Here is a 15,696-nt window from a genome sequence, read left to right as displayed (position 1 = left end):
CCGACCACAGCGCGGTATTCTGCCTGTTTACATATGTCTGTATTTGAATACGGATGCCTATACCAGTTTCTTTGGCGCTTCAGTGTATAATTAAGGAGAGACGGGCAATGATTTCTTCAGCGGAAATGCACACCAGGTTCGAACTTCTACGGGAATCGGCGAAATGTCGCGTGTAATGACGATAATGGGTAAGGGCCATTACATCAGTAGTGTGTGGATAAGTTGAGAATTTGGGTTTGACAGGAGGCATGCTAGGCTAGACAGTGCAGTGTCCAGATGGCTTTAGGGTGAAAACATCTGCCCATTAAGTAGAAGACCCGGCTTTGAATCCCGGTCCAGCACAAATTTTCAACTCCTCCATTGATTTCAAACAATGTCCGCTTGCGACCAATGTCTGTAATTCCTTTATGTCTTAATAGATATCTGAACTTTTCCTTTGTATCTTAATAGATATCTGAACTGAATAATGTGTGCTTAAAATTTAAAGTCTGTGGCACAACCCCGTCACCGGGGTATTGGCCTGACCACAGGTAGATTGCAACCATTCTTCGCCATAGCACAGGAGAGGAGTGGAGGCAGGGCAGTAGCCCCGGCTACTTTTAAGCGCTGGCAGTAATCTCTACTATTTATTTGATAGCAATCTGAGTGGACATGAGTCCATCGTGGAAGAACAGGAACGAGGAAGACACCCCAGAAACCCGGTACCTGCAGGGACAAACACTAGGGCTTTCACTAAGAAGGAAATTTTGCGCTACGTGAAGGCCGTTGTGGGATTTTGAACGATGTTTCACACTTACAGCCTAAATCCTCAACTATATGCTGGATGTGTCCCAATCTCTGCCTTCCTCTGCAGTTTTTTCCCTCTACAGCTCCATCTAGTACCATGGAAGATATTCCTTGATGGCTTGACATATGTCCTATCATTCTGTCCCTTCTTCTTGTCAGTGTTTTTCATCTATTCATTTCCACGCCGTTTCTGCGGAGAAACTCCTCATTCCGTATCTTATCAGATCACCTAATGTTCAGCATTCTTCTGTAGCACCACATCTTAAATGCTTCGATTCGCTTCTGTTCTGGTTTTCCCACAATCGATGTCTCACTCCCATACAATGCTGTGCCCGAAACGTACATTCTCATTAATTTATTTCTCAAATTAAGACGTATGTTTGATACCAGCAGACTTCTCTTGGCTACAAATTCCCATTTTGTCAGTGCTAGTCTGCTTTTGATATCCTCCTTGCTCCGTCCGTCATGGGTTATTTTGCTGCCTAGATAGCAGAATTTATTAACTTCACATACTTCGTGATCGCCAATCCTGATGTTAAGTTTCTCAGTGTTTTCATGTCTGCTACTTCTTATTACTTTCGTTTTTCTTCAGTTTACTCTCAATCCATATTCTGTACTCATTAGACTATTTATTCCATTCAACAGATCCTGCAGTTCTTCTTCACTTTCACTGAGGACAGCTATGTCGTCAGTCAATCTTAATACTGATATCCTTTCACCTTGAATTCTGATGCCACTCTTGAACCTATGTTTTATTTCCGGCATTGCTTCTTCGATTCGCGGGTCTGAGCAGCCTTCCCAAAGCAATGAAAAAGAACACTGCGACGTGGTACTTACTGGAATTAAGGAAAAAGTGGGAGGGAGGACCCACCAATATAACTTTCTTTTCACACAACCTGTTTATTTAACAATATACAACCATAACTTTTTTTTTATTACAGAATGAGCAACTTTGCAAAATTTACAACACGGCCGGATCTGCAGCCACCAGTTACCGGGTCAAACAGCGGTGTTTACTATCACTCCGGACACAGTATCTCTTATTAAATGCCCTTCTGCAACACATGAAAACTATATAAGCACCATTGATGACAAAGGTGATTCAATTACTCAAAAAAGATGACGTAACTCTTAATTTGAAACCTGTATGTCAAAAGCTTCGGGATTAAGATATGCACCTGTGCTTAAGGATTGAACAGATTAGGAAACAATATGACAATTGTAAGGCTTACTTCAAAGCAACCAACCTCTTAATTTCAATCGGCAACCCAGGTGCCATTGGATCCCAACCCGTCCCTTTTGACAATGTTATTTTGACTAAAGCCCTGGTGACAGTTGGCCGTTGATATTTTCAAAGTTAAACTGATTGTTAGTTATTAAGAGCGCTCGGAAGGAACGTCTTAAAACATTACTTGCGATCGCTTATTACAAGAGAACTCACTCGGCGGAACCACAAGATCCAGCTAAAATACACCAATAATTACCCGGTCTTTCAAACACAGGAACGCACAGCTTAGTACAACAGTTTGTTCAGATAATAACTAATGACTGAAAAATGTAATTTCAATCAAAGAATTGAACCAGTTAACATCCAAAAATAACCGTAAGGTCCCTCTTTTGTTTAACGGCAGCCTGTGGCTTACTACAATTGTTCCGGCTGTACTTAACGACCAGGAGCTGAGTCATTAGAACATTAATGATCGGGTACAAACCAGAAAGGAAAGGCAATATAATAGCGGGACAAATTTTCAAACGACAGCTAGTGTCTTAGTACAATACTATGGTCTATATCTGCGATCAAAGAGCCGACCGAGTAAAACTCTGAGGGTCGGGTACAAACCACAAAATTATAAGGAAGGCAGGTAGACAATGACGCAAATCACCACGAGGATTATAGAATGTTACTCCCCTTTATCAGCAAGCAAAATGGTTCAAATGGCTCTGAGCACTATGGGACTCAACTGCTGTGGTCATAACTGGTGGTGGTGGTGGTTAGTGTTTAACGTCCCGTCGACAACGAGGCCATTAGAGACGGAGCGCAAGCTGGGGTTGGGGAAGGATTGGAAAGGAAAGCGGCCGTGCCCTTTCAAAGGAACCATCCCGGCATTTGCCTGAAACGATTTAGGGAAATCACGGAAAACCTAAATCAGGATGGCCGGAGACGGGATTGAACCGTCGTCCTCCCGAATGCGAGTCCAGTGTGCTAACCATTGCGCCACCTCGCTCGGTGTGGTCATAAGTCCCCTAGAACTTAGAACTACTTAAACCTAACTAACCTAAGGCCATCACACACATCCATGCCCGAGGCAGGATTCGAACCTGCGACCGTAGCAGTCGCACGGTTCCGGACTGCGCGCCTAGAACCGCGAGACCACCGCGGCCGGCTATCAGCAAGCAGTTCCCTGGATCCACGGTGCGTAGCAGCGGTTACTGAGTGGTCCCGATGAAAGCCAGGTAGAAGGGGGCAGCCAGGCCACGAGCGGTCGTCCGACACGAATGTTTCCTACCAACCGACGGGATGTCGGCCTGCGGCTTGTAGTCGACGCCGACACCGGTGAAGTACTCCGTATCTTCGCTCTTCGCAGGCCCTCCATGCGCAGCTCGGGGTTTCGGCCGCTCGGCCCTCGTGACCACCTCTTGTCGCGACGCTACCGCCAATCCACAATCTTGGTGCCTCCTCTCGGGCCAGCGAATCCCGTATATATATCGGCAAGCAAAGGTCTTCTAAGGACACAACCCACAGATACCAACTCTTCCTTCTAGATATTGGCAATGGGGTCCTAGAGGGATAATTGATTCTACACCTGAGCCAGTGGCGCCAGAGAGAACAGTCTACTAATTCAATGGCGCCACGGCTCAAACACATTTAGGTTCCAGAATGAGATTTTCATTCTGCAGCGGAGTGTGCGCTGATATGAAACTTCCTGGCAGATTAAAACTGTGTGCCGCACCGAGACTCGAACTCACCTTTGCCTTTCGCGGGCAAGTGCTCTACCAACTGAGCTACCCAAGCACGACTCACGCCCCGTCCTCAAAGCTTTACTTCTGCCAGTACCTCGTCTCCTACCTCCCAAACTTTACAGAAGCTCTCCTGCGAATCTTGCAGAACTAGCACTCTTGAAAGAAAGGATACTGCGGAGACATGGCTTAGCCACAGCCTGGGGAATGTTTCCTGAACGAGATTTTCACTCTGCAGCGGAGTGTGCGCTGATATGAAACTTCCTGGCAGATTAAAACTGTATGCCGGACCGAGACTCGAGAGCACTTGCCCGCGAAAGGCAAAGGTCCCGAGTTCGAGTCTCGGTCGGGCACACAGTTTTAATCTGCCAGGAAGTTTCACATTTAGGTTGTCTGTAAAAAGTAGAGGCTCCCTGGACAGTCCACTGTTTCCTTTGAGCTTTTAAACAGCACCCAAAGCTAGTGGTTAGTCACATTTTGCTGGGTTGATTCACATCAGAAAAACGTATCTTCTGCCGTTAGTGCAGTCAACCTGAAAACCGCATGGACCTGCAGCTTACACTGGTCTGCCAGAACATTACAACCACCGACCTACTATCGAAATAAACCTGTCCAAGAGATAGCAGCGTCACCTGGCGAGGAATGGCTGCTAGTTAGACACACGCACGGTGCATGTAGTATCAGTGAGCGTGCTGTACGTGTGTAGAATGGGGAAGGCAGACTATCTTTTTGAAAATTTGTGGTACGTTCCTATTGGACCAAACTGCTGAGGTCATCAGTACCTAGATTTACACACTACTTAATATAACCTAAATACGCTAAGAACAACACACACACCCATGCCAGAGGGAGGACTCGAACCTCCGACGGGATGGGGGGGGGGGAGGGCCGCGAACCGTGGCCAAGGTGCCTCAGACCGCGCGGCTACCCCGCTCAGCGATCTATCCAAGTTTGACGGAGGGCAGACTGCGATGACTCGGAGATTCGGCACCAGCGTTTCGGAAACTGCACGACTTGTCGGGTGTTCGAAGAGAGCTGTGGTGATTGTCTTCAACATGTGGCGTAACCAAGGTAAGACCACGTTCAGACGTCGTGGGGGTTGGGCGGCCACTCCGCGTTACAGATGTCTGACGCCATAGGCTGAGCAGACTGGTAAAACAGGGCAGGCGGCGAACTGTAGCGGCACTGACATAGGACTTTAATGCTGGGCAAACTACAAGTTTGTCTGCACACTGTGCACCGAACACTCCTCGCGATGGATCTCCGCACCACGACTTTGGCAATTACGACTGAAATGAGCACGTGACCATGGACACGGGACGTTGGCGCAGTGGCAGAGCGCTGCATGGTCTGATTAATCCCGATACCTTCTTCATCGTGCCGATGGGAGGGCATGAATCCGTTGTCTACCAGGTCAATAGCTCCTCGACACCTGTACTGTGGAACGGAGATAAGCTGGTGGCGGCTACATTATGCTCTGGGGAACATTACTCTGGGTATCCAAGGGTCCAATGGAGCTCGTTCAAGGCACCATAACGGCCAAGGAGTACCGTACACTGGTTGCAGACCGAGTACACCCCTTCATGACGATCTTGTTTCCCAACGACTGTGGCAATTTTCAACAAGATAACGCTCCATGTCACAAGACCAGGAGCGTAACGGAGTGGTTAGAGGAACACAGTATGGAGTTTCAATTGATATGCTGGCCCCTCAACTCGCCAGATCTGACCCCATCAAACGCATCTGGGATGTGATTGTAACGTGACGTCATAGCTCATCGCCCCCTCTTCCGAGAGTTTACGGGAATCAGGTGACTTGTGTGTGCAGATGTGGTGGTAACTCCCTCCAGCGACCTACCAAGGCCTCATTGCTTTCGTGCCACGACGTGTCGCTGCTGTTATGCTTGCTAAAGGTGGACATACCGGCTGTTAGGTAGGTGTTCACAGTGTTCTAGTTGATCAGTGTAGGTGCTATGTTGCAGTGGTTTTTCTCAGTGTCTTTCAGAAGTTCAGGGCAGCCTGGCTGTTTTGTAGGGTTTAAATATGTTACAATCTAACTTCATTTCATTCATCCTTACTATGAGGGACGACAGCCAACAGAGTATAACCAGCAATAAATCAACACCTACATTTTCACCTCTGATTTATCGCAGAAGCCACCGGTTTCGGCATTTTATTATGCCGTCACCAGGCCCTGTGAACAACATAGCACCAGCAATGAGAACACTTGAGGGCGCATAAAATTATGTGTAACAAACTTCATATGAATTACACATTATCATTATACATAATTATATTAAGAAGCCTACAACTAAACGTTACAAACTGGCAAAATTTAAAAGTAGTACTATAACGCTACAGCAATATATGTAGGTTCCCAATATATTATTAACTAAAAGGAATAAAATAAGATGTGAATAAAATAAAACCATCATTCTAAAATCTGGACCAATAAAAGCAGCGAATCACACAAATTAATGTGTGAGTAACCATGAGGAGATAGAGTTATACAATTCCATGTACGTCACAGCTAAAAGAAAACAGAGTATTCAGTTTATAGCACACAAAGCTTCATGTCGAATGCAGTGTGTGGTGTCAGAAAAAGATAATCCTGATCGGATACAAATTCTATACGAGCGCAAGAACATACTTGCATTTTAACATCTGGTTAAGGAAACCAAATGCACAAAAACAAATAACACAGCATCTCAGTTGCGTCAGCATTGCTTGTGTGTACGACACAACATCGAAATCGAACAGTCAGATACACTGCTCGACATTACAAAGTAGCAGACAGACGTGGTACAGGGTAAAAATCCTCCAATCAAAACATCTCAGAAATAACAGAAACACCAGAAATATCTTATAGAGTAAATGGACCGAATTATCTATCGATAGCACTTATATGTAGCTGCAAACCACGCCGTAGACGTAGCTAAAATAATGCGTATGAAGTACACCCATTACATCTGAGAAGAAACAAGCATATTATGGAACAGCATCATACATAAATAGAAAAAAACACGTATGCAGCAATTTAATTTCCACAGTAAAAAACGTTTAGCCGTGTATCATGTCGCCGCGCAATCTCAGCTACAGAACCGCGAACACACAGACATAAAATTCATATATATTATATACGTCACGGCATATAAACATCTAGTCGAGATGGTAATGATCTGTGTTCAGCTTTTGACAGGCTATCCACTAGGCCATTTTACGACTAAATCTGAGGGGGTGGGGAGGGGGGGGGGTGCGTTCGGGAGTCTCCCTTGGTACAAGATAAACACCGTATCCTATGGTGAAAGACCTACTATGTTAGGTATTTAGAATAGCCAGAAAGTATAAGCGCCATCAGGAATAGTCATAAGTAAAAGCAGCCTGAAAACCAATACTACTATGGTGGTGTAATGTAAATAAAATGTGTACAGGCAGTACATCGAAATAGAAACACATAAAAGTCATATTACAGAATAGTGAGAGGAGAGAGGGAAAACAGGGGGAAAAGGGGGACGGCAAAGAAAGTGGTAGAGATGTAAATAAATTATACACAACTGCAACCAGTCACTTTTTTCATTAATAATGCTTTATTACATTAACCGGTTTTCGAACCCTTTCAGGTTCATCTTCAGATGATTTCGGGAGAATCCGGGAAGCTACATCATTATTGGTAGTAGCACAATGCTGGGTGCTGGTTTGCGACAGTATAGGCGGCTTTTTTCCTATTTGTCTGCATCCATTTTGAAGTCCAGAACACTTTCACACGAACTATATTAGTTCACACTTTAACAGTGACACTTCACCAGCATCCAGCATGCGCTTTACAACTGTTGCAACAGTTGTAAAGCGCATGCTGGATGCTGGTGAAGTGTCACTGTTAAAGTGTGAACTAATATAGTTCGTGTGAAAGTGTTCTGGACTTCAAAATGGATGCAGACAAATAGGAAAAAAGCCGCCTATACTGTCGCAAACCAGCACCCAGCATTATGCTACTACCAATAATGATGTAGCTTCCCGGATTCTCCCGAAATCATCTGAAGATGAACCTGAAAGGGTTCGAAAACCGGTTAATGTAATAAAGCATTATTAATGAAAAAAGTGACTGGTTGCAGTTGTGTATAATTTATTTACATTAATATACAGTCACGGTTCTAAAATATCCGTAATGGATAAGCATAAAAAGTGGTAGAGATTCCAGATTGGGAGGGGGGGAGGGGAGGTGCGTGGGAGAGGGGAAGATCCTTTAGTTTACCACCCTGATGGATAGTAAAGATAACAATCAGCCTGGCTCATCTAAGGACCTTTCTAAAGTACTCAGTTATTTTTCGATTCAGTCTGATCGTTATGTATCCTTCCTGGATCCTTAAGAAATCGCATTTATTGTACTTTACCTTATATATTCCAGAGTTTGAATGAATATCAGATTGGTCGATTGAGTTCGCCAGTACTCTAGTCAAGGTATTACTGTTTCGGAATCCGACACAAACATCTGCCTTCCGGAGTATTTGAGCTATCCACTCCGCCTTGATAGCCCATATTTCAGATACTTTTTTTTTCTTTTTAGTGACCCACTGAACCGTGATATTGTTTAACAAGTTTGATTCTCTCTTCATGACTTTCATGTACACGTAGTCGATGACGCCTGTTTGAAGCCTGTCATCGACAGCTATATCCTTCAGGTCATGTATTTTCTTCTACTGGGATTTTAACCATTCTACAAATCATACTGTAAAAGAAAGCCATCTTATATTTTTCGCTGTGCACTAATTGAAAGAGTATAATAGCGTCAAGAGGTGATCGGCTTTCCATAAATGTCAAACGTATGCCTGTCATCGTTACTAATTAGAACATCTAAAAAATTAATCTGGCAGTTCTCTTCAACTTCGTGTGTGAAAGCTTTGTTAGAATGATGGGCATTGAAAGTTTTAAGGATGTCCTTCAGGCAGTCGTTCCCATCTTTATACAGTAACAGGATGTAAATGACTTACCTGTAGTAATATAAAATATGTTTGGCAACGTGCAACGTGCTGCCTGAAAAAAGTAGTCTCTAGGTAATTTCGGCCTGAAATCTCGTGACTGGAGTAGAATTGTCTTCACTGATAAGTCTCTCTACGATCTAAGCCCAGATAACCAGCGAAGACGTGTCTGAAGACGCTCCAGACAACGATGGATTACCAAATCGACTATTGCCCGCCATACAGCTGGACAACCAGGAGTGCTGGTCTGCAGTACCATTTCTTTTCATAGCACAGAAACCCCCGTTTGGTTGTCATCCACTGCACCCTAACAACAGAGTGGTACGTCGACGATATTCTACACCTCGTTTGTTGACAAGCTATCCTGGGCTTACATTGCAGCAAGATAATGCCGGCCCGCACACGGCGAGTGTTTCTACGGCTTGTCTTCATGGCTACCTTGGCCAGCAAGGTCACCAGATCCCTCCCCAATTGAGAACGTTTGGAGTAGTTAGGGCACGGCCTTCCAACTACCTCGGGATTTTGACGATTTAACGCGCCAGTTGGACAGAATTTGGCACAATCTCTCTCAGGAAGACATCCATCAACTTTCAGTCTATGCAAAGCCGGATAACTGGTTGTATAGGGGCCAGAGTGAACCAACACATATTGACGAGCTCAGTTTGTGAACCTCTTCCTCCTGAATAAATCATCCAATTATTCTGAAACTGTAATCATTTGTTTGTCTGTACATTTAGATCACATTAACCGATATCCGTCCCATTCGGAAAAACTCCGTGGAGCGTCGTTGTTTGTTCCCCCTCTTCATAGAGTGTATATTGAACACATGGACTGCTTTTCGTGGTAAAGAGGACATACACAATTTAAACACAGGGCTCCAATTCGTCAATTCCACATTTTGGTGGACTCCACTGTTTTTTAAGGCGTACCAGGCTGGACGCGTTGTAGCCTTGTGCAGCTGGCAACGGCTCGTTTTGCCTGGCACCAGTTCGGAATTCGCCGTGTCGCATTCCACCCACGTTTTTACAAAGGGCTATTGTTTCACTGCAGACTGCCGTCAAGGCTGGCTGGCGTCTTTACACTCCACTAACTGCTGACACCGACTATCTCCTTATATTTTTTGCTCCGTTCCGTTACAGCGCGTAGTACCGTGCAGGGCACCTTGTACGATCTGGACTCTCTTCTACGTCTACATTTGGATTTTTACTTATGGCGCCTGGTGGAAGGTACTTTGTGTGCCACTGTCACTCCTGTTTCCTGTTCGATTCACGGATGGTTCGCGGGAAGAACGGTTGTTCGCAAGCTCCATTGTGAACTGGAATCTTTCTAATTTTATCTTCATGATGTTTTCGCGATATATACGCATGAGGAAGTAATATCTTGCTTGACTCTTCTAGGAACGTAACCTCTCTTGTAGCGTCCGCAATTGGAGTTGGATAGGCATCTCCATATCGCTTTCGTGCTGACTAGATGAATCTGTGATGAAACATACTGCCCTTCTTAGGATCTTCTCTACTTCTTCTACCAGTCCTACCTGCTACAGATTCCACATTGACGAGTATTGGTCGCAGGAGGGGTTTGTAACCTACTTCCTTTGTGAGTGGACTACACTATCTGAGGACTCTTCCAACGAATCTTGACTCTGGTATGTACCTTACTTGCTATTAGTTATGTGTGGTCGTTCCACTTTAAACCGCTTCCTATGCGTACTTCCAGATATTTAATGGATGTGACTGCTTCCAGTAACTGTTCTGCAATCGTTTAATCATCCAATAATAACTCTTTCTGTCTGTTTATTCTTCCTCGTCTCTTCTTCCCTTCCGTGTACTCATCTAAAACTGTTTTTATGAGCCCCTTCTTTTATTAGTGCTATTTAGTTCCTCTCATTCTTTTTACCACACTCTTCTCAGTACCTCGTCATCCATCCAACTTATTTTTCCCGTCCACGGCTCAAAGGCCTCGAGTCTTTCTCTGTGTTTCTTCCTCCTCTCATATGAAACTAATTTTTTCTAAAGCAATGTTGGTAAGATGTTAGAATTTCAGCGCTTGTACTAGATACTAAAACAAACAGTAGCGTTCCAAAAAGCAATTTATGCTGTTCTGCTGGAGGTGACCAGTTATAATAACCACCGTCTGATCAAGATACGAGATGACATGTAGAGCCGGTGCCCGGAGCTGCCGTGTAATACCATAAGGTACCTTGTTACCAACTGCGCAACGGACCGGCTCCTTACATCACTTCACCTCTTACTCTGATGATTGTTGTTGTAACCGAAACCGGTTATATGAAAGAGAACAAAAATAAATAGCAATTTGTACTGTTGCTTTTCATTTTTCATTGCTTTAGTCGTCAGCTGACCATTTGCGTCGAGTAGAGCCCAGTGATGTCATTACTAATTAGAACAAGTCCCGTTTGACACTTGTCAGCTGGCGATAAATCACAATCGTTGTTCTACACCGCGGGTGCTAAGCGAGTTAGTTGGGCAGCGCGAAGTACGCGTAGCCGCGGCGAGAGGTTTAGCGTGAATGTTTGGGGGAGAGGTTCGGTGGATGCATGGGCGTCCAAAGAAATTTATCCATGAGGAGGAGGGGCGAACAAGTCTCTAAAATTGCCATTTTTTATGTAAATGATTTGGTCAGTGTCATGTCACAAGAAATACATTTTATTAAATTGCACAAAGAACTTATTATATCACAGAGAATTGATGGTCATTCACTAAGTTCTAGAAGTGTATCAGAGTTCTATAATGAATAATAACACTGTGCACATGATATTCATGGGTGTCAACAGATATCATATAAAACTAAGAAAACATTTAATAAAACAAAATTACGAAAGTATAGTGGACTAAGCACTATAAAAGCCTATGGTATGATGCTAACAGGGAATAGAAGAAAGGAAAACATCCGGAAATGGAAGCAAAAGGACCAGGTGATATAACAATAAGAGAATTTACAGCAACCTTGAAGAACAAAAAAAGTCGAAACGCAACAGGTCTACATGCAGTTAATCCAGAGATAATTAAATGTGGAGGATTACAATTACCTGAAATTGTTATATTTGTTCAACATATGCCGGAAGCATACAGACATGTCGCGAAATTGGAATAAAGCAAAAGTAATAACGAAAAATAAGGAAGGACGGGACAATGCCAAAGCTACACTCCGTAGCTTACTTGGCATAGCATACAAATTTTATGCAAGAATTTTAAACACAAGACTGAAAACGACAGCAGAATGTTTACTTGTCGAAGAACGGGTCGAATTTAGAAACGGATGCTCAACGACTGATGCAGTTTTTGTTTTAGGATAGCTTTTCGAAAAGCAGAGGCTTTAACAAAGAGAAGCATATTGCTTTTGTAGATTTTGAGGAGCCTTTCGACAGTGTGGTCAGAGAAAAGTTGTAGGGAATAATGGAGCACAGATCTTACCAACAATAGCTTAAATCATCTATCAAAAGTCAGTTAAAGAAAGTTCAGTAATCGTAGATACTAGATACAGAAGATATTCATACCACGACCGATGCAAATAAGTAAAATTAAGTGATGTGACAAGGCTGTTGTTTACTCCCTATGCTGTTCAGTATTGACACTCACGATGCAGTTCGCACATGAATTCTAAATAAACATTCAGGTAGTACTAACCAATTCGATAAAACTAAAGTCACTCCTATGTGCTGATGATTTCACACTGATTTTCTGAAGGGGAGATGGTTTAAAAAAGCAATTTACTAACTATTTGTATTGTAATGAATTGTATGTTAATCGGGGGCCCCGCCGCAGCTGCAGTGGTCCACAACCCCATGACAACTACCGCAGTCCACTTCACTCCTCCGTCGCCCCACACCGAACCACTCTTTCAGGGTTACTGTGCGGTTCGGTCCCCGGTGGACCCCCCACCCCTCCCAGCGAACGTCTCACACCAGACGAGTATAACCCCTATGTTTGCGTGGTAGAGTAACGGGGTGTACGCTTACGTGGAGAACTTGTTTGCGCAGCAATCGCCGACGTAGTGTAGCTGAGGCGAAATAAGGGAAACCAGCCAACATTCGCCGAGGCAGATGGAAAACCGCCTAAAAACCATCCACAGACTGGCCGGCTCACCGGATATCGACACTAATCCGCCGGGCGGATTCGTGTCGGGGACCAGCCACGCCTTCCCAATACGGAAAGCCGTGCGTTAGATCGCACGGCTACCCGGGCGGGCAATTTACTAACTAAATAAAATATGTGAAAAAATATAAAAAATTCTTCTAGTAAATCTAAGTCAACGACATTTTTTGAAAACAGAAATGAATGGAAGGAAGATCTACAAGTAATGGATCCAGAGGGGCTTCCACGTCAGATAAAGAACATTAAACCAAAAGAGATCCTGGCAGACCGAGAAAAGGATGGGAACCGTAAGGCTGCGGTCACAGTGGCACCGACATCAGCGGATTCCGCGATGACCGACGTCGGTTGAAGATGGCCGGTTTTTTAAAATCGGTGCGCCACTATGTACGGCGTCACAATGCAGCCGATCTGATCTACCGAACGTACAAATATCGGATGATAATCGGTGAAATTCAAATCATTTTGTTTTCTTCGGTCATATCGGCCGACATAACATGAATTATGGACTGAGAGAAACCTAAGTTTGGTCAAAGAAGGAGTTTGGGGCATGCTGAAGACGAAAAATATCGTAATCGTGATACAGATCGGAATCAGCAAACCGAAATAGCAGGTTTACCGAAAACCACAAGTAGGCAAGATCTTTATCGGTAATTTTAGGTGTAAATTATAAATTCAAAAAATAATTTGTTCAAGTGAGAAGGATGGCCTGTCTTACCGCTTTAAGTTACTGTGTATGCTTATCAGTCCATCGTTGACATAGAAGACTGCAAACCTTCTTTCCTTCCCGCCTGGGCAAGCTGTGCAGTGACTAGATTACATGTAAAGCTTACTGGGACAGGGTAAATGCTAGTTACAATGAAGTCGATAATTCGATCGTAATATTGGCATTTTAATTTGATATTCCCCACAACTGACAAAATTTACAAAAAAAAAAAAAATGTGAATCTCTTTGTCCACCCACACACACCTGAGAATGGCACATTAACAATTTGCAATTACGCGCCCCTATTACCGGCAGCTGCGTTGATAAATACTAGGCACCTTGCAAGGATAACTTATAGATCGAGAATATTAGAAAAGTTGTTGGAAGCGGTTAGGCGTTGGTGTAAATCTCGCTTCTGAGCACACAAAGAGCTCCTACCGCAGAACTCTGCACGGAACACGCGTTGGTGCAACGCTGCGATACAGACCGTATATCTCCTTTCGAAGACGATGGCCAAGACGCCGTCTCCAAGTCCGTACCGCTCGATGGCTGAAGGCGAAGTCCCTCCACAATTCTCTCGTCTCCCACGCGTACGAAAACGCGGCTGAAGAATACTCAATACTCAGTTTCGGCCAATGTCGAATGCTCTATTATCGCCGAAATCCCTCCACTGAGATCTACCCAATGATCGATGATCGAGTAGGTCATAACGCCCCTAGGCAAACGAAATTCCTGTCTTCGCCACGTGTTGCCCAGCACAGGTGGCTCCGAATCCCGGGCTATCCCCAAAAGCTCGGTATTGTCCCGCATTTCCGGTGAGCGCTACCTGCCACCCACGGCGGCCCGGCGAGCTACGGCCAGCTGCAGACTCATATACCACAATTCTCAACTTCCGATACTTTTCACCAACGCTTTAAGTTTGTGGCTCAATCATGCAGACATGCAGGGAATACTGCTCGAGAATGCCTCATATTTATCATAATTCAATAGAGTCATGATCTGATGCCCTTGCCAGTCCCTTTATTATTAATACTAATGTTGGTAAGCTAACGTGTAAATGCCCATGTCCTGGCACCTTAAAACTGTAGTGCATCTTTTTTGAGTTGTTGTAGGCGGACATTAACTGCTGCAAATTATTATTACTACTTACTGGCGTTTTTATGCGAGCAGGGTGGTGATTCTTTTACATGAAGTGGTTTGCAAATGTGGTGTAATGTGTTTCCACTTTTCAGTGCTTTATGTATTCAGAGTATCTAATTATAAACTTCATCTTTGTCTTTCGCACGTATGCTGGATGACAATCATTAAAGATTAATTGGCGTATGTCGGCACGACGTGAGATAAATTCAGCAGAACAGAGTGTTTGTAATTTTGCTTTTCAAATGCTACTCGAGGTATGGTTCGAGCTCTACTAAGAAATCCAGTTCTCACATTACAGGTCCATTCTGGCTCAAGTAAAACTAGAAGTGACACTTGGATATTTAAAATCAGGAGTTTACATCTTTCCAATACGTAGGCCTATATAAAGTTTTGAAAATTACCATTACAAAGTTTTTGTATGAAACATTGGATGTTATTGACGATACCGTATAGATTAATTTAAAGGCCAATATTTTCACTCTTGCGCTCCAAGTACTACGAAATATTAGACCTGTTCTTTACCGAATTTTGGGGCTACCGGTAGTATCGAGAAACTGCAATAAACGACATTGTAGTAGACCTATAGCTGATTTTCTTTGTTAAAAACTACACTCAATCTGAAATAAAACTGCCACCGGAAACCTTGTTACTTCCTTTCTTAAATCCACTCGACAGGTTTTTAAAGAGCATTGAAGTTTCCAGTACCAGAATCTGATTATCTGAATATATTGCCACTATTGCGCTCCAAGTACTACGAAATATTAAACCTGTTCTTTGCCGAATTTTGGGGCTACCGGTGTGATTCGAGCTCTACCAGAAAATCCAGTTCTCACATTAATTTTTAGAATAAAGAGAGCTGCTGTGAGACGACAAATGTACCTTTCATTAATTAATTGATAAATGCTTACTCACGCACAGATTTTACCCATGCATCATATACTGTACAGAAACATCGACTACTTTCACCACGTTAATTAACCATCATACGCTGATAACCTCATTGACAAAACAATTATAGACCG

This window comes from Schistocerca nitens, chromosome 2 (genome assembly GCF_023898315.1).
Source record: "Schistocerca nitens isolate TAMUIC-IGC-003100 chromosome 2, iqSchNite1.1, whole genome shotgun sequence".
Lineage (NCBI taxonomy): Eukaryota > Metazoa > Arthropoda > Insecta > Orthoptera > Acrididae > Schistocerca > Schistocerca nitens.
Note: the sequence above shows the minus strand (reverse complement) of the source record.